This window comes from Acomys russatus, chromosome X, assembly GCF_903995435.1.
Source record: "Acomys russatus chromosome X, mAcoRus1.1, whole genome shotgun sequence".
Taxonomy (NCBI): domain Eukaryota; kingdom Metazoa; phylum Chordata; class Mammalia; order Rodentia; family Muridae; genus Acomys; species Acomys russatus.
The window spans coordinates 67,904,489-67,925,362 of NC_067169.1; the positions used below are offsets into that span (position 1 = coordinate 67,904,489).

A 20,874-nucleotide genomic window follows, 5' to 3' on the forward strand; every position below is an offset into this window, starting at 1 on the left:
ACAATACAAATGTGCTATCAAACAGACATATGGTAGGACTTGCCAAGCTGGACATTGCAGTTGTTGCTATAGAGATTTTTCACCCTATCAGAACAGAGCTATGGTGTCCTCCTACCACACCACACACAGAATAACAGGGTGTCAGAGCCACATTTGCTCAAGAAGGGACAGGCTTAGAAGCTGGTGAGAATCCATTTCCAGATTGTGAAGCTGGCAGACAACCTTTCTCCCCTCAAAGCAGCATACTATGTTCTAAGTCCTGCTGGTATTGCACATGCTGCTGCTGTCTCTCCCCACCCTACCTTTCTTACTGGGCCATTGATTCTACCCATCCAGTGGTACCAACTGCTGAGCTTAGTGTCTGCCCCTTGTCTTCTCTCAAACATGCAGGGCCCATTTCTGCCTCCAGTTTGGGAGTGCTCCCCATTCTGTGATCAGTACCCTTCCCTCATTTGAAAAGCAACTTCAACTTTCAAAAAGCTTTCCAACGCAGATCATAGTGCATTCTTCCAACTTCCTTCAAGTCCCCACCAAGGATCCCCCCCCACCATGATTGTTTACAGCGAAAAGATGCAAGTGACAAAAGCAAGTAACTTGCTTAAGATCATTCTGCAGGTTCATGGCCAGGAAAGCCAGGAGGCCTAGTCATGGGCCCATTCTTATCCTCCCAGATATGTAGACTTTGAAATCCATTTAAGTGCGTAATGGCAACTCCAGCTCTAGGAGTGGAACTCAGTTGTAGAGATGCATGCCTAGTATGCAAAAGGCCCTGTGTTCAACCCCCAGCACTGTATTAAGTAAATGAATGAACAGCAGCTACAATGCCAAGTTGCAATGGCATGTACCTGTAATCGCAGCACTGGGGAGGCTGGAGCAGGAAAAGCAGGAGTTCACGGCCATGGTTGTCTGTGAAATGAATTCGAAGTCAGCAAAAACTACAAAATGAAAACAACATTTTGAAAGTAAATAATACAAAAATAGCCATATCTGCACTGGTAAAATTATGAAAGTATATCAAATGTGCATAAAGAGTGATGAAAGATGGTGTCTAGAAGAGGAAGAAGTCAGAAAGTTTTGAAAGGCAAATAGAAAGCTGCCAGAGCACCAGATGGGGAGGGTGGGGTGGGTGTGGATGTGGGTGGAAGATATGCCCAGGCAGAGGAAACCACATTGAGCAAATCACAGAAATAGTGAATGGGTGGTTTGGGAAAATAAGTCATTCAATATGACTGTATCATCAAATTTAAGGTGAGAAATGACAGCAGGTGAGAATGGTGAAGCAGGAAGGACCCAATCATAAAGATTGTTAAAATGTCCTAGGGGACATATACTTTATCCCAGAAACTGTTTTCCAACCCAAAGCTTAAGTGCTGTTTTTACAGTTTCTCAACTTTTGCCTTCTTCATACAGCAAGTATACTATTAATCATTTCATCCAGAGAGACTCACTTGAAAAGCACTTAACCTTACCCTAATAAAAACTTTGAGAGACCCTGAGTGTGATATACTACGTAGATTTTCCTAATAAGCATTAGAATATATACAAAACTGAAAGGTAAGAAGTGTTTTCCACCATCTACAATACGTCTAGCGCCACTCAGGATCTGTTGCCACAGCAGAGATACAGTCTTGACACTCCCATCCCAAGTCAGCAATGGTTGGACTCAAAACAAGAAAGTACCATGGAAGAACAATACAGTGGCTATTAGGTTAGCTAGGAGAAGGTGGGAGACAGAAGCTGGGAATCAGGTCTAGAACAGGCAAGAGTGGACATTGGCATTGGACAAGAGGAGCAGGGGGTTATGTCTCAGAACAAGCCTCAGCAACAAATCATTATTGGGTAAAGAGTCGGGTGGGTGCACAGGTGAAAACTGTGTGAGATCAAGGAGAGAGCAGAGTGAAGGATAACTCCTTGGTTCTTAGTTTGGATTTCTAGAACTAAGAGAGAGAAACAAAAGGGTAAAAAGTGGAGCATGCTGTGCTCAGCTGAGTGTGGGGCACACATGGAACATTGGATTGGAACTGGAGCCCTGGGCTTTGTTAGATTTTGTAGCAAACAGAGGCACAAAGCCTAAAGAGGTGGTTTTCTCAGGGTAGCCTAGACTGTTAAGAGAGAAGGGCAGGACAGAGAGACAGACATACAGAGAGACAGACATGGACAGAGACAGACAACAAGAGAGAGAGACAGAGACAGGGGAGGGTAGGCTAAGAGGACAGGATATTTGCTTTTAATGATGGGAAATCTTTTTTAGTCACTGCAGGAACTCCCATAGACAGGCAGGGTCTCAGCTTTTCTCTGAGAGCAAAGTTTATTGGTTGATTGCTTGTTCCTTTGTCCCTCTTTTAACAGCCGGAAAGACTATACACTTCAAGGATGCAGAACTGAACACTAACTGTTTAGGTCTGCTCAATGGGAGTGGGTTTATCCTGGGTTTATCTAGGCAGCTTCTGGGGCTGCCTAGAGCTATTTAAGTGAGCAGGCATGGCTGCTGAATTAGGAGGTGGAAGTTACTGGGAAGGGAGACATGGTCAAGAGGCCAAGGCCACCTTCTTATGCTCTGAGAGGCTGCTCTAGTATCTCCTGCCACCAAGAAGGCACTGGGTTGGGCAGGCATTGAAACCACAAAACATCTTATAAGAAATTAAACAACAGCCAGTAACTGCCCAAATTTTAAACAAAGCATCGCTGTGTTCACTAGCAGGGCCTGAGCCTCCATCTCCAATGGAATGCAGAAGAAGATGAGATCCTAGAAGGTGGGGGTTGGGCTTTAAAAGAGAGTAGGGGAAGGGAATAGGGTGAAAGCAGGAGGGAGGGCGAAATGGGAGGACACGGGTGATGGGATAACAATTGAGATGTAATCTTAATAAATTAATGAAATTAAATTAAAAAAAAGAAATAAAAGAGTATTATCAGACTATCACAGAGAACAAGAACAGGTGACCTTCTTCCAGCTACCCCTCCCAAACACCCTGTGAGATCCCCCCTTCCAGGACTGCCACTATGACAAGCAGTGAACAACTACCTTTAAATATAAGGACTGCAAGAGTCCCAGAAACAGAGGCATCCTCTGTGTTGGAACATGACATGCTTTCAGAATGGCAGTGACTTGTCTACCACTTTCCGCAGTAAATTTGACTTATACTTGGCAGAAACATCCCTTTCCTTCCCATTGATCTGGATAGTGGACTAAGGTTTTGCAAGTGGGCACAGAGAGAACTCTGGCAACCCCTGTGACTGTGTGAGGGGGGTGAAATAATGGGGTGCTGCCAAGAGAGGAGAGTTGGAGATGCAGCTCAGTGGCAGTGCACTTTCCTGCAATGTCTGAGGACTAGGATTCAAAAATGGGAAAGGGGGATAAAAGTTAAATTGGTATGAATAGGACAAGAGTGGCTGTTTCCTTCCACAGTTCTCTTGCAGTACCTTGCAAAGGCAAGGTAGCAAAAGTTGTCTCCAGACCCTAATCTTCACATTGTGGACATTTAAGAACAAGTTGTTTGGGGAAACTATGTCAGCACCCTTGTGTCCACCTCTGGAGAGGCACAGTGAATAAAGAAGGGCACTATGAAAGTAGGAGGACAACAGACTTCAAACTACCCCCTCAAGGAAAGGAGCTCAGTCCTCTCTGGGGGCCCCTGGATCTGGGGGGCGGGCAGGACACAATACACAGAAAGAAACAACTGAGTCAGCCAGCAGCAGCCAAGGTTCAGTCTTGAGAGGTACAGGTTTACAGTTGTGGGAACAGTCTTGGGGCTGGGAGAGCCTGAGGTTTGAATAACAAAGGAGACTCCCAAAGGGTAAGCTGTGCATGGCTCTTAGGAGAAAGCAATGTGCTAGCAATAAACTTCAGTCACTGTTGCTCCAGCCACCCTCCAGAGGCTGAAAAATGTGTCTTTTTATCAGACTAGGGATAGTGCTTGTGTGTGTGTGTGTGTGTGTGTGTGTGTGTGTGTGTGTGTGTGTGCTTTTCTTAAACTTAAAGAATTATCTGATACCTTACTAAAGAGATAGCTAGATTGGGATATTGGCAAGATGAAAAATTATCCCCAATATTAAACAAACAAGAAAAATGGAATTCAAATGTACTCAGCAACCAAAGCTTCTTGCATTTAAAGAAAGAAAGAAAAAAATAAAGACTTCATCGCACAGTACCTGGATAACTTAAGCCAATGTCCTTCCTAAAGAAATAAAAATAAAAGCTGTCAATAACATTCTGAAATTTTGACTCTTCAAAGAGACAGTATTTTCCTGTGCTCATGTACTGACAGCATAATACAACTAATATCCACGCAGAATTTGAAGAAATTTATTTAAAACTGTGTTGAGAAGTAAGAAAACCGTACGTTCATAAGTGGAAAACAGTAACCACTAGGACTCATGCATACTCATTCCCTGACAATAATTAGAGTAAGAAAACTGTACATTCATAAGTGGAAAACAGTAACCACTAGGACTCATGCATACTCATTCCCTGACAATAATTAGAGACCCGTGCTTCAATAAAGTACAGCTGTACACACAGGCTGTCATTCTCTGTGCTTAGGAGGAAAACTAGGTTGCAGCTTTTGTCCACTTCAAGTGTCAAGCTGTTCAAGATAGAAGGAAAAAGAATCTCATATGCTCTGATAATTCAGAATTATTCTACCACTACTTCATTAGGGAAATAGTCAGGGACTGTTATAAAAATCGTTCTTCTCTAAGAGACCCTTTATTGAATTTTCCTTGACTCTGCCCCTTCAGCTTTTAGTTTTTACGAATAGGGAACAAACTTAAATGTTTCCCACTCAATTGCCCAAGAACTATTGCAAACATCTAATATTGTTTTGATAACATGGTAGTCCTAAGAGGAAAGGAAGGAGTGGGGGTGGGGGAATAAAAGAAAGAAGGAAACAGAAAAAAGAAGTGAAACCTTACAAGTTATATCCAGGAGGGAATGGAGAATTGTTACTTTCATTTCACAGCTGTGCCCCTTTCAAATTCTAATCATCTATAATGCTAGAGAGGGGGATGGGTGTTAGAAAACTATTTTTCTAAGCTTTCACTAATAGCACCCTCTAGTGTCTCCAGTTAAGTTATGCATACAGTTTTCAGCTGGGTATATACAGGAAAAAACAACAACAAAAACCTCCAGTTAAAACCATTAACTGCTTAGGTAGTTGTAAAAGCAAGCTTTCTTCTATCTCTCCATATTTCAATTCAGCAGAAATTGAATTGCCTTTGTGTATTTTAACTGTTTGAAGACTTAACTTCAATTTGTGTATGTACAAATGATATGTCTCAGGAATTTCTGTAATTGAAAACAATTTCTAAATTTTTTTCTTTTTTTAATAGTTTGCAATTTTTATTTTATTTACTGTAATTTTTTCATGTTACATCCAGATTGTTATCTCTTGCTCTTATCTTCCTTTTCTGTCCTCCCTCCCTATTCTGCCCTATTCCCTTTCCCTAGACCTCTGACAGCTTTCTAAACTTTAAAGAGAAATTGTATATACTTTACTATTCTTGAATATTGAAGCATCTTTCCAATACTAGTATGTATCTCTATTTTCAGTAGCTTGAATAATTACAACTCCTAAATGTAGCGTCCAGCACTGCTGAACATCTTATGTACATTATTTTTTTTTTTTGTAAAAAATGGCATATGAATATTGAGGTGGGGAATGCTATCCTCACATTTAGATGAGTGGAGGTAATCTGTTTAGAAGACAACACTGTTCCCGAATATACTGTGAAAGTCCAGAAATATAGCTTTAACTTTTTCTACAGTCACAGTACAGTTATGAAAAATAATTAATTTGAATGATAACTTTATTCAAATAATTACTCAGAATATGAGCATCACATACTGACATTGGCATGCAATATTGAGATATTTCATATATGTATGTGTATGTTCACATCCTAAGAAATCTTCAAAATTGAACATGGTTTCATTCTCTTAGCATGTCTCAAGTTGAAAATCAAATTTCATAGGCTCAGCAGTCACATGTAGAAAGTGGTTATTTTACTGGACAATACTGTCCTGGGGGTTTATTTGTATGCAACCACACGGTTAGAGGGTGCCAGAATTGAGACTCCCTTTTTGGTCTAAAACTATTGCCTTTTTACCCATTGAGCATCATTGCTTATAATTACAATTGTTATTGACTTAATATTTAGTATAGCAATATGGAAAATACGTTTTATCCTTCTTTATTTACTTCCCAACTAGCCATTTTCATCTATTACCTACAATATTTGTGCACAATGTACACTGCAAGTTGTTTAGTACAACACAAAATGGCTGAAATTTAGTATACAGCAGCTATCATGAAAGAGACAAAATGTGCTTGTTGTGATTAATTTGTGTGACTAGTGTGTTTTCTTTTGCATAATAATAACATGGGAGAGCATATCACAAGTACATTAATTGATAAGCAGTATTTTAATATAAGAGAAACTGAAGTAAGAAAAATTATTATCTTGGTTAATCTTATTTTAAAAAATTAATTTGGCAGAGTGATTTATACATATAGCAACAGGCAGTGCCAATAGTGATCTTTTATTTGAAGACTATGGCTGCTCAGTCATTCAACTTAATACATTTTCCCTCAGTGTTCAATTCTCCCAGGTCTGAAAAACAACTTCACACATCAAAATTAAAACAAACAAACAAACAAACAAACAAACCTCTTTGATCATTTATATAATCATATAATACTTTATGACTAAAGTTTAAAAAGTAAGCATATTTCCACTCTTACATTATCATAATTATACTTTATATGCATAGCAAAATCATTGCTCAGGCTCCCTAATTAGAACACTGAAAAAATTCAGTAACTACCACAGTTGCTTCATATCATGTTTTTAACAAACACATTCCATAGTGTCCTTTTTACTTTTGAAAGCATTGTTAATTATAAGATTTCTCATAGAATTCATAATTTGAAAACCTATAGCCACAAAATCTGAAAAGTATACATGAATTGGGAGCAAAAATTACTATAAACAGTATAGGCTTGGGTTTCCGAACTCTAGATTTTATAGCTATAAAATCTTCGGCTTTTAATCTATTCTAATTTTCTTACTTGAGAAACTAATAGTATCTACCTCACCTTATGGAGTGTTTTTTTTGAGGATTAACAGGACTACTTAATAATGTGGTAACGTCATAAATTCATTTAATCAAGCAGGATCCCCTCTAAAGGCATAAAAATGTCCTTATCACTTCTTTCAGAGTTAGAGTTCAGGTTTCTTTTGCCAGGTGTCCTGGCTTCTGGTTATTCCACTGCTCACTGGTGCCACCATCAGTCAGAATACAGGCAAAGAGAAAATGAGAAATTTCTTTCATTATTTTCAGATGTGAATTTCTGTCAGTCTGCTCAACAAGCTGTATCTTTTTCTCTGATGATTTTCTGGGTTACTTGGTTCAATTTTTAGAGTCTCCTTGGTCTATAAGTAACATTTATACTCCACAGAGATGGTTTTCTTTTGGACTATACACATAAAATGATATACTGCACTCTATGCTACAGATGAAACACTATTAACTATCAAGCACTCATTTAGCTGAATGTACAGATTATCCATTCTTAACTGAATGCCAGAGATCAAACTGTTAAACTCAATGTCTCTGTATAAATTGTCCGTGCTTTATGAGCATCAATTCAGAAATTATAAAACAGACTTAATAATATTAACAACATAATTCTGTCATGATGATAGCTTAAAAAAAAGTTAATGACTAGTTCTTTCCCTTTAGACCAATTGAGATGGAAATCTTAGGAAATCAATTGACTGATATCCACTACAGGTGTTATGGTGAATAATTTATGCTTTGAAAGTGTCCCCTTGACATAGCTTCGCCACGCTGTTCTAGATTAATCAGTGATTTCATTTTTATTGAGTTACTGCCATTCCCTATGATAGTGTCACCAAAAGTGCGACATTCAAGAGTCAGAGCAGTAACTATTTGACAGCATCTGATTTCATCTTCTACGTAGTTCCTTGGTCCAACAAAGAGAGCAGAGCATTGCTAGATATTATGAATAATGAAGTCAGAGATACAACAGGAATAAAATGTAATGCTAAAGTGTCTCCCTGGACACATACAAACAAATGCTTCTTTGCATTTTATTTCATGCAGAATGCACTGAACTGTCCTGCTAAGTTTTTTTTTTTTTTTTTTTTTCCTCAGCAGTGGCTTCAGGTATAAGAAGAAAAACCACAGTAGTAAAAATGAATTGAAGAGTTTTGAAGTAAGATTTTAAGTTAAAAATAAACACTACAATTGGAAATTGGAAAGGGGATAGGAAAATAGAAATAGAGTATGGCATAGTGGAGCAAGGATTCATAAATATTTGCCCTCAAAAGAACTTTCTGAGGAAAAAAGCTGTTTGAGAAAACCAACTAACAGTAACTAGCATACTATTTCCTTTTTGATCCTTTGCAGATGCAACTCTCATTCAATTTTCCCTTCTGTATACAAGATTAAAATTCGAATATTTAGCTTTTAGTGCCTGAAAGCAGGATATTTTTTCACATTTTATCTCAGAAAAAAATCACCAAAACCCAAAATAAAACAAAGACCAGCATTCCTTTTTAAAACTAAACTGAAGAAAAAAATTCAAGTTTTTATAAAATTAAACAAAGAAAGTGGATTATTTTCTAAAATGCACACCTTTGTACAGAATAATTTAGATTTTTCACCTGTCTCATTCTTGGGCCTCTAGGTAAGTATAAGGACTTTGTCTTTGAAATAATAATGAGAGAAGTCTGGATGTTGTTACTTGTTTTTGAGCCCATTCTTTAGGTAGTGAATTAGCCCCTGCCTTTTCCTTGTCTCGTGTCCTTTCCTGCTTTCAAACTGTGTTGTTCACATTGTGACAGCCCCCCACCCTCCCCGCACCCCCTCAACTGAAAGGGTCACTGACACCAATGTGTTTAGTGCTACTCTTAGTTGCTCTCTAGGATACACAAATGCTAGGTTTCCTCCTCAGACACACCACTCTCACTCCACCTCACCCCACAGGGAACGATGGGCAGCAAAGTACTGGAGACCTTTCACAGTTGAATAGGACATATTCAGAAACAGGCACTTGGCTCAAACTGCGGGTTCTCACTGTTCTTGCCCTTACCTTCCTTAGTGTGCCCTAAGTATCCTTTGTATGAGAAAATGGTGCTGCTGGATCCTGGAATCAGGGGAGCCATAGAAATCTCGAGAAAGGCACATAGACCAAGAAAAATCAAACTTCTGTAAGACAATGTAAAGGAGTGAAACTTAAAGAGGACACCTGAAGTATGAAGAGAGGCGGAACACCCGCGGAAAGGGTTGCCTGACCTGCTTATTTTGCTCTATGGGTTCCCCTAATCTTCCAGTCCCATGAAGGAGTTTGTAGGCAAGGAGCATTCCGCCTCCTCTGGGCCACAAGCAGTAACTTCCCAAGCTTACCTCAACCTCGCCAGGCACCGCTCCTGGGGTTCTTAATCTGCTGGGAGACGCCTCCTGAGCCCAAGTGGGAAGTAGGGTGCTGGGAGTGGGGGGAAAAGGGGGGTACTCATCAGTTGGTGCTGCGCCATTCCCTCCCAGCAGGCAGCTAGGGCACTAGTTCATTCCTCTTCCCCCGCCTTCCACTCGTTCACCCCCCTTCCGTCCCCCTTCCCCCCTCCTGTCTAGTCCCTCCCCTCGCCATTGAAAAGGGCTGGCTTGGCTGTGGCTCCTTGCAGTCGACGAACTGTCAGGGCGGGAGGAGCTGTGAGCCAGACCTGCTAGCCGCGGCCCGGGCAGCAAAGCGGAAAGCCAGGCTACGGGAGTGCACCAACTCGCGGTGGCAGAGGCAACACAGGCTACCCAGGCAGCCCAGCTACCCCGGGCAGCCAGACCGACCTCACAACCAGCCTCCACGACAAACAGCTGTTCCGCGGACTGCGAGCTGTGGCGGTAGATCCCGCTACAGCAATCGCAGTCTCCGTGGAGCGGGCGGAAGCCTTTTTTCTCCTTTTTCGTTCCCCTCTTCATTCTACTCAAGAGGAGTCTTAACAGTAGGTAAGTATCCGGTTGGGTCCGGGAGTCAGAGCCTCTGAGGCTGGGGACGCATGGCATGTCCTGCACTTAGGACGTGGTGACTGCCTGCGCCTGGGATCTGGACAGTTGACCACAGTGTGCTTTTCGAAATGCTACTGATGATCTCCCTTCCGGGTTCTGTTCCCTAGAGGTAAGAAAAAGATCGAACCCTGGAGGCGAGGTCGCAAAGAATATTGTTTTGGCACTGCCTCCACTTGGCTTGGTTACTTTACTAAAACTCTCACTTTTGTCGGAAAAGTGTCCGCTCATGAAATTTCCCGACATTGCCTGTGCAATAAGGTCTTTCACTTTAACTGATTCTATCAGCTTCAGCGAAGCTGAATGAAACTCTGATTGGGAAAGTGTGGGGATGCAGAGTTGACACCCCCACACTGTTGGGGGAGTCTCTTGGAGCGATCCCAGCTAAGGGGCAATGCCCTAGAAGCGAATCTGCGGTGAATCTTGGGAACAGGCCCAGCTGAGTTCCCCTCTCTGGGGGCTCCAATTCCAGTCCAGGTTTGATAGTGCAAACCTCTGAGAGGCCGACCCTTGCTGCAGGGCTTGTGAAAACAGTGCAAACAGCAGGGCGCGTAGGGTCCCTGGGATTGGTTCACTTGGTATGCACCCTTTTATCCTTGCCCTGGGACCTAGTGGATGTGAAGATGGTAGGTGTGGGAAATTCTGTCCCCCTTTTATAAACGAGTTTTCTTTTAAAAAACCGGTCTTCTTTTTTTATTGGAGGAAATAAAAAGACTTCCTAAGCCAAGCCCAGCATAAAAGCGTTTTTTTTTTTTGTTTGTTTGTTTGTTTTGTTTTTTCTCTAGAGAAACGACTTGGAATTCCCTAGCCAAAGAACGCCCACCTATGTCATAAATACAAAGCATTTTCCAAGACCCAAAAAGGAGTTCCCTCCACAAAGGAATGACTTTCCTAGATCATGTACAAAACGGTCCCCTTTCCCCGAAAATGCCTCTTGCTAAAAGCTTCATTGGAAAAGGTGACTTAAAAAGGCAAACACATTGCTTTAGAGACTTTGGAAGAGCGCAGCGACAGTCTACCTCTGGTTAGAGATGCTACTTTCCCGTGAGCGCAGTCACAAAGCGACTCATCCCTGGGGTGTCAGTGTCCCAGACTGCACAGCAGGATCAGCTTCCTTGTCTCCCCCAAGGAAAGACTTTTTAGGGTTTGAGTGAAGATGGCCCCTTTGCTGCCTGTGATTTATTCCACGCCCCACTGGATTAGCCGCCTTTGCGGCTTGGGGTGCGGGGCACTGGGATGCACGCGTGGAGTATTCAAGAGCGTGCATGCAGGCGTGCACTCGCCTCTGTGAGCCGGGTGTCCTTCCGAAACGTCTTGTCAGGGCCTGGGAATCCAAACCTGAGCCACTGCGGCACCCACCAACAAAGTAAATCAGGGAGAGAAGAGGGTCTAGGACAAAAGAAAAAATATATTTATAAATTAAAGGGCGACAGCAACAAAACAATAAAAACAAACAAACAACAACAACAACAAAAACCCCGTAAGGCTATGAGGAAACTTTCCAAAGGCAAATTTATACTAGCTAGCCTAGGGTCTGTTTCTGCATAATGGACCGGAGACTGAAAAAAAAAGGAGGGGGGAGGTTAAGAAACTAGGCCATGGGCAAAGAGGCTAAATGATGGGAGCAGAAGGGTCCTATACATTGTCATAGCACAGCAACCAGAAAACAACCTGAGGAGCAAAGGGATAATTTCCAGCACTTAGAACCACAGGGAAAAGGTGAAGGCTCTAGGTGACTTAAAGCGACTGTCTTCCTTGTCCTCCATTAAAAAGAAAAAAAGGGAAACAAGTGTGACTCAAGACTGAAAAATAAAAAGTGGGTGGAGGGTGCTCTTGTCCCTTCTGCAACTTTAGAAGATGTACTTTTAATTTTGTTTGAAACAAATTCTCACTGTCAGGGCATTAGCCTCAGGGCTGTCCTTTCTTGGGTATTTACTGGGGGGAGGAGGCTTTTGAAAACCAGTGCAAGTAACTGATAGTATGTGTCCGTGTTTCACCTTTCTTGTCTTTGGCTTATTGGAGGCAGAGCGGACAGTATGCGTGCGGTTTTGAAAAAGAACCAGGAGATGGACGAGCCAAGGTCTAAATCTACCTTTCTCCTGCTGCTAAATTAAGAACTGCCGCGCCCAGCTCCAGTCCCGGCGCCGCCGCCAGCGCGCTGAGTTTGCCAAGCGGCTAGTAAGCACCTCCGGGAGCTAGCCTGGGGAATGCAGTTCCTGCAGGGGTTCTCCTGATCTCGGACGCCCCTCCTTCTCTGGCAATGATGTCAGCAGCTTTGAGGCTCGGCGGGCCACCAAGAGGGCTAGTGGCTAGTGCAGGTCAGGGGCGGGAGAAGGCCAACCTGAGGGTCAAGCTCCAGGTGCACAGCCTCCTTGCGCTCCTGGCCTCCCTTCCTGCGCAGCAGACCCCTACCACTCACTCCGCCCTGAGCGCACCTTCATCCTCTGAATCTTGTCAAGGTGCCACCTGCCCATAGCGCTTTTGGAATTCAGGCTTCAGAGTCCTGTGGGGTGTGTGTGTGTGTGTGTGTGTGTGTGTGTGTGTGTGTGTGTGTGTGTGTGTGTGTGTGTGTGTGTGTGTGTGTGTGTGTGTGTGTGTGTGTGTGTGTGTGTGTTCCCTTTGCTCCTTTCAGCCGCTCTTGCTCTGTTCTTCTTAGTTTCCAGCTCTTACCTTTTTTAATTCACAATGAATTTAATAGTCCAATGGCAAGATGCCAGGGTGGAAATCTCTGCGGGCCCTGTCCCCCTCCCAAAGGCAAGACATAAGGATCACAGCATCTTTACCACCACCCCCAACCCCCCCCACACACACACCACACACCGTCGGTCTCTGCATGCAACCTAAGGGGTGTGTGTGTGTGTGTGTGTGTGTGTGTGTGTGTGTGTGTGTGTGTACACGCGCGCGCGTGCGCGTAGAGGGGGGTCCTTTTCTCTCCAAGATGGGGCGGAGGGGGAGGGGACGAAGATGAATGCTCTGGATGTAGAGTCCCAAGGAAGAAAATGCTAGGCTAGAAATAGGGAGTTGAACACTGAGAGGTCTCGCTCTGCAGCAGCAGGCAATGAGCCGCCAAGCATTTTTCTTTCTTTCTATTTTCTTTTCCTTTTTTCTAAGGCTGTGGAATCAATTCTGTGGACCACAGCGCCTAACTAGGAAGATTCCTGAATAGGGTTTTTTTTTTTTTTTTTTTTTTCCTTACTATACAGAAACCTGCTGTAGCTTCCCTTTATAGTTTGCTCCAATCCTTTTGAGGAACAACACCCCCAATTTCCTGAAAGCAAAGTCAATCCCTCTTCACACTGATTGTGAACAGCTTATTCTTTAGCTCCAAGAGAAGGATGCTAGTGAGCAGTTAGAGAAGCATGCACAGGGCAAGAAGGAGGGGACACAGGCTGGGCGTGTGAACACCAACTGAAGCCTGCAGCTGTCACATTCCTGAGGAAATTAGATTCCCAGGAATCATAGCAAGCTGCTTAGCTGCTGCATTTCCTTTGGAGGGAGAGGAGAATTGCACAGTAGCATCGGATTTTCTAAATGTGAGGTTTCTATCCCCTCTTCTTTTCTTCTTCCCTTTGATGCAAAGCGTCCTTTACATGATATGTCTCTCCAGCAAACTTGAGTTGCTGTGCATTTGAAATGCAGGGAGAACTCAGATTAAGTATAAAAAAAATATTCATTTTCTAGAGCTCAACTATATGCTAAGGACCCACCCTCCCTTAATCACCACAGTGCTGTTCTTTTGGATCTCCTTAATGTTGGGTCTCTGAAGATGGAAGCCTGGCTGAGAGGATTGCAGTTTTCATATTACCCCTTCCCTTGGTACTCAAAACTTTATTATGCAAGACAGAAATTCCTGATAAGCTTCCTGGTTGTTGGTGGCAGAAATAAACCTGGTAAAGGATCTTAAAAACAGAAAATTGATCTATTTCTCCACTCAAGCACTCTGCAATGGCCTTTGGACAAGATTTATAAGATTCGGGGGGGGGGGAGCACAGGAAGGCACACAGTCAAGGAAATGATACAGAAACCACTGGCTTTGAGCTACACTCTGGAAATATGAATGGCTGCCACGGTTTTTTACTAGTGGGAAAGGAAAATATTCAGGGATGAAGTGAAAGCTAATTCCTTCCATAATTTTTGATTTACATTTTTGAAAGGTATCACCCATTTATTCACCAAAGCATCCACAAACATGAGTTAGTCAACTACTGTGCCAAAGTGTCAGGCTCTAAGGTTCAAAAAGAGATTATGAAAATTTGACTTAGGCCCATTTGAGCTAGAAGACCCTCAAAAATTAGGATATGATGTGATGAAACTAATACATAATGTGTGAGTTAATTAATTTTTTTGTTAAAAAGTTAAGAGGTTGGTTAAAAAAAAAAAAAAGATGTCTTCATGATTATAAAATGATAGCCATTCCTAGTCACTGGCTAGCCAAGAAGTAGACATGGGTGGCTATACAGAACAAAGTAGTAAGTAATGGAATGCTGGTGGCAGGAATTTGGTTTATTATGACAGTAACGTGTGTGTGTAATTTGTAGATTTTGGCCACCTTTGTGGATTTTACTTTTCAGGAAAAGATGCTATTAAGGACAAAATAAAAAGCAGATATCCTGCAGTGAGTGGTTTATGAAATTCTGCTCTCGATTTCAGCTTTCTCCCTAATGACCAGTTGAGACTTGCTTAAATCTTGTACCTTTCTCTTAGACACTAGCAAGCCACCATACCTTGTTTTCCCTTTCTCTTTTTCCTTACAGCTTTTTCTCTGCATTAACTAACCTCCTAATTTCTTTTATATCCTACTGCTCATTAACTATCTTAGCCTCTCTAGTAACCTCAAAGGACATTTATGTAGTTAAGAAAGAAAAGAAAGAAAGAAAGAAAGAAAAAAAAGAATCTCTACTTCAAAACTGTTTACAAATTTGTAAAAATTTCTGCACTAAGGAGGCTTAATATTGTTGCTGTGTCTTTTGCTTCATGCTTTAATTTCAAATGGGATTTTTAGTGGAATTCCTCTGATTTATTGTGATTTTTTTTTATAATTTCAAATACCTGTTTTCTTTTGGCTGCATTTAGTGATTTAAATACTGTGCTTTGGGGAGTATTCCAACTTTTCAAAAATTGTTTACTACACATACCTTATTTTGTTATTTTATCCTTTCTGGTGTGTCCTCTTCTCATGAGCCATTCTTTTTATTGGTTTTAGCAACAATTTTATTTTTTATTTTCTGCTCCTTTTTCCTTAGTGGGACTGTTGTAACAGCATAAGTTTCCATATTTGGAGAGGGTAGCACCTCCTCAAAGACCCTCTTTAGGATCTAAAAAAATATTTTAAACTTCTCACCAATGTGTGTTTCTATCAACATATGTAGTTACCATGCCCAGGGACAAAGGTATCGTTTTGTATACAAAACCTTATTCCTATACACTTTCTTGATACGTGTGAAGAAAAGAAAGTTATTTGCATGTTACTCTATATTTTATAAATTTGGCTCAACGTTGTTGGGAATTAGGAGGGAAGAAAAATATGTCATACAAACTTTAAAAATATTTTCATCAAAGACATTTGAATTTTACCTTGGTGCAAATAAAATATATAATAAGTACACTTATTCATAGTCATTAACTTTATATTATGACATTTCTGAATTACATGTCATTGTCTGGGCAGACTTTTGTTATTTGAAGACTTTTTTGATCATACAGTATCCACAATGAAGAAAAAATAGGTAAGATGCATTAACATAGATTTTCTTACAGTATTTAACAGGTCTTACTTGAAAATGATATGATTATTTGGCTGAAGTTAATCATATAAAGGATATCTCAAAATCATGGTTTGGAAAAGAAAAATGTTATTGACTTATGTGACATGTTTCTTCAAGATTTATATCCTATGGAGCATAATGGTAAAGCAGAGGAAAGCTAGTTTAGATTGAAATTGTCTTTAGAGATTCATTTGCATACTTATAAAGATTGACTTTTTATTAATAGCCAATTAAAAATAGAAAATCTAGGCCATTTCAATTGTGGTTTAGAATTTAAAAAATGATTTGTCAAAATCATAAATGCCTCTGTTATTTTTATACCCTGAAGACCTTCAACTATTCATAAATTTAAAGTGACATTTCTAATGCTGTAAATATTGATCAACATAATTTTTTAAATTAAAAATGACAATATTATAGTTGTTATTTCCAGCACAAATATGAAAGAATGGCTTGTCTGTGTAATCTATTCATCTGACATGTTGACATAACATAATAAAAAAAGAAAGTAAAAAGAAGAAAAGATATTCTGGAATAAGATTTTTCCGTATTCAATTTAAATTGTTTTTATAATTTAACATTTCTTTTAGCTTGACAATACATTGTGATTAGAATGAAAACTGAAATTAAAACTGGCTTGCAGTTTATTTGCTAATATTATGTAAAATGAAAGTCAGGTATTGCTTTCTGCCACCGTTTTGATTCATTCTCTTTTCTAACATCTTCAGTGTGTACATCATTCTGTATATTTATATTATTTTAATATAGTTATTCCTTCTCGTCCTACATAAACAGAATAAAACATGGAAAGCATGTCTATTTCCCCTTTTCCTGTCTGAAGGTCAGACAGCTTAAATGAATAAAAGCTATCTAGTCAGTAAAAGGTAAAAGAATTGCTAATCTTCATTTTTCAAGCCAGGGCTTTCTCCCTAATTCTGCCATACCTCTCCCGTTTCGTTTCCCTGATTATTTTTTTAAAGTTCTGATGCAAAAAGCCCCCCCCAAAAGAAACCTTTAGATAAAAAATAAAAATCTCAAACATGAGTACTTTCACATGTATTAAAATAAATTTGTCACTTGGCTGCTTTTATTGTATTTTCATTCCATTTAGTGTCTTTGTGCATTGATCTTGTGAAAACTATATTATAAACTAGTAAGACTATTGACATATTAATAGTATACATTCCAGACACTTAAAACATTCTCTTCATTTTATTTATAGAAGAATTCAAATTATGATCCATCATAATACCACTCCATTAATTTTGAGTTTACTTAATGTAGCAAATGCTTAGTGCTACATCTTAATTCACAATGCTTGTAAAACATCTGTATGTTTCTATGTGATTTATTTTAGGGAGAAGTCGTTAATGCCTTTTAAGTAGTGTTTTTCTTTAGACATGCTATCTTGAAGCCACATGAGTTAATAAATTATGTAAAGATTGTATCATATCAACCAAGACATGGTAAGTGAGAGCAGGAAATTTATTTAAATTATGTGAACATAAAGTATTTTATAATTTATTACTATATACAGAGTGGACTTGAGCAAATAATTTCACTTCCCTGAACTAGTTTTCTCAAATGTAAAATAAAGGATATGAAAATTACTTCAAAGCTCTTTTCAATAGAAAAGAAAAAGGGTTCTGATGGTTCACAAAAGGCAGTATATACAATACTTGCCCTTGTCTTTTGGTTCTGTAGGCATTGCTAATTTCACTGCGTTGACTCTTTAACCACTGATAACAAAAATGCTGTGGCTTATTCAGCATTGTATTCAGGATGTAGGAGTTGGACGGGATTATGAAGAATGGCCCTTGGATTTAAGAAATTAATGGCTTTAAGGAGGCTACATATTGACAGGTCAGGAGCAATTAACATCAGCGAGAAAAGTCATGAATACTCAATTTAAATTGAATTCAACACATATTTATTGAATGTCTTTCTTTATAGTACATTAAGTCTAAGGCAAGTTTCACAGACTCTGGAAATGGCAAAGACCAGAAAATTTGAAAACAAAATATTCAGCTCACAGTTGTGGAATGAATTTTCTAGGAGTTCATACATGGTATTGCATGATAGACTGATGAATTCACTTCCGCATATGTGGTTCCTACTTCTCACTGTGTTTAGAATTCCAAAACACTGTTGTGTGCAACCTTTTAAATACCTTTCCTCAAATGTGAGTATAAATTTCCTTTCTTATCAGAAGTTAAATATCTAGGTTTATCCATTTATTAATTTTTGGGTTTTTCAAGACAGGGTTTCTCTATGTAACATTGGCTGTATTAAAACACACTCTGTAGATCAGGTTGGCCTGCAACTCAGAGATTTGCCTGCCTCTGCCTCCAGAGTCCTCTGACTAAAGGCATGTGCCACCACTGCCTGGCTATTATCTAGGTTAATAAGGGTAGCCAACTTTCTATTCTGACTCAGATCTGTTGTCGACACTTTCTTTTAAATTGAGACTGTTAATTGCTCTTGCATTGAATCTGTTATATCTTGACATTGAGGCCAATTGGACAAAATATCCACACACATTAATATATATATATATACGTACACATATATATATATGTGTGTGTAATTTTTAAAATGACTTTTTTAAAATGAAATTTTAATTTATTATAGATAGCTAAAATACACTAGTTATTATAAGAATAGTTTTATTTTTATAAATGCATATTGGCCATGCAAGTCTATGTACATTTATATGAAGATTTGCATAGAATTTTGTAAAGATATTGAGTGATCTCTTCTAAAATTTAACCACTCAGTATGTCAAAGTGAATGTTGAGTGTTAGAGAGATCTGTGGTGTAAAAAGGTAAGCAGGCAAAATGTTTCAAACAAACTTTTCCTTTTCTTCCATGAATAATCTTGTACAGCTGTATTTTCTTTTGAGGAGGAGGCTAAAGTGGAAAGGAAATAAGAAATCAAATGGAGAAGAAAGAACAACCATAGTGTTAGGTGATGGGGTTTGGATTTCAGTCTAGTCTGAAATATGCATTCTTTTTCAAACTGGCTATGTTGGATACTCTTTCTCATTTCAAATATTACATGTTTAAAATACCTTAAGTTTTATATTATTGCGGTTTACTAGGATAAAAAAATCTTCCAAAACATAACACTGCATTGCATTTAAAGAGAAGCTCAGAAAAAGGTACCCCCCCCTCTCTCTCTCATACACACACACACACACAAACACACCACACACAAACATAAGCACATGTGCACTGGCACATGCATACAAGAGTGTGAGCAAGCCTTCATCCACTCATGCACACATGCACACATTCAAATGCACTATATAAACAAGAAAGATAAATCTTTTTTTTTTTCTGGTGGAACTGTCCAAAAGGGCACAGTTTATTTATTAGGCAGCATCTGGGAAATCTTAAATTAGGCTGCATCCCCATTATTTTTCTCTTTAGAGCTGAAAATAATATGCACTGTTTAACTCTGGCTTCCTCCACCTTTGCTTTCAGTTAGGCCCAATTCATAAAGCTCTCTTTGTTTGAAAAATTTCATAGCTAATGAACTTAATCCTAACAATCACTAGATACATCAATTATACTGAACACTGTTCATTTCATAAAGTGAATGAACGTGAAGTAGAATTATTCATGGGATCAATTATAAATCCATTGAACATTAATACACTTATGTGCAAGGTTTAAAAAATTGAAATGTGAGCCTAATGCTCCACAAAATGTATAGCTGGGTCACTGTAACAGCATCAAGGTACTTTAAAATAAAGCCAGTAGACAATTTGTAATCAATCATGATCACTACTAATGACTTCTTATTTTAAACTCTAGTTTCTAGGAAGGTGTATTTTATTTCTGTACTACTCAAACTTTAATGTACAGACCTATTATCTAGAAATCTTGTTAAGATGCAAATCTTTACTCAGTACCTTCTGGGTTGAGACCTGGAATTTTGCGTTTCTGAAGAACACTGTTGGCATGTTAATGCTGGTACACCTCAGCCCACAGAGAGTAAAAAGGATAGAATACATTATCATGTAAACATGACAAAGGTGAAGTTAACCAAAAGTAACATAAAATAATTTCAAAAATCAATAAATTTTGGGTATTTTGCAAAGTATGTCATATTTAAAAATCAAAGAAATATATGATTCTTTGCATTTTGATATTAAACTTGATCTTAATCCTGTTCATCTTATGATTAACTTTTTCACCAGCTCGACACACATACATTTATATAGCTTAGAAACCAAAAAACACTGAACACACATTATCAATAGTTTGAACACAAAATGCTGAATACACAATATCAAAAGTTATAAAGTAAAAAAATATTAAACATTTGCAAAGAATTATAAAAGCTGTAATTATTTTTAGCTGAGTATAGCTGCTTGAGACTATGAATTCATAGAATATCTTATTGGTTTTTAATATTTAGTGCATGTGTGTTTGTACATGTGCATTGTGGCTTGTGTGTAAAAATCTGAAGACAGCTGTAAGGAACCCATTCTCTCCTACCATTTTGCTCTGGGGAGCAAACTCTAGTTATCAGGCCTCACAGTAAGTACCTTTACCCACTGAATCATTTTTCTAGCACTATACAATATTTTAAATGAATGTGTCACTAAAATCATTCATATTTCAGAGTAGCCAATTGAATTTTCACATTCTAATTTAAATGCTTTCATTCTTACTTAAAAAAAATATGTTTCTTGCACTTTACCAGCCAGGAACACCAAAAAAACAGTGAAAAGGATTATATGTTTTATTAATCCTTTTTTTTTTTTTTTTTTGCTACCCACCAAAATATCCCTACAATCCGGCAACAAATGATAAACTAGACAAACGATGGTTTTGCCACAACTAGGCTTTTGTTTGAGAATGTAGGACATTAGCTCTTTAATCTGAGTGAAACTTTCATACTTAATCCATCTACAGAAGTCTTCAGTCCATTTCATAGCACAGAAGTGGAATTAAAGTGAAGCCAGAGCATTCATTACACATATTCAGTCAGATATAAATATGTTTTGGGGGAAGTAC

At 39.1% G+C, this 20,874-nt stretch overlaps 1 protein-coding gene across 2 annotated transcripts in view; it reads left to right on the forward strand.

Annotated features, from left to right (window-relative positions):
- Window positions 1-9,673: 9,673 nt before the first annotated feature.
- Pcdh11x (protocadherin 11 X-linked) overlaps window positions 9,674-20,874 on the forward strand; it is a 598,814-nt gene continuing 587,613 nt past the window's right edge. For both annotated transcript variants that reach the window (XM_051141350.1, XM_051141351.1), the window contains exon 1: window positions 9,674-10,024. The gene's annotated coding sequence lies outside the window, so the exon portion shown is untranslated. The remainder of the gene's footprint in view (window positions 10,025-20,874) is intronic.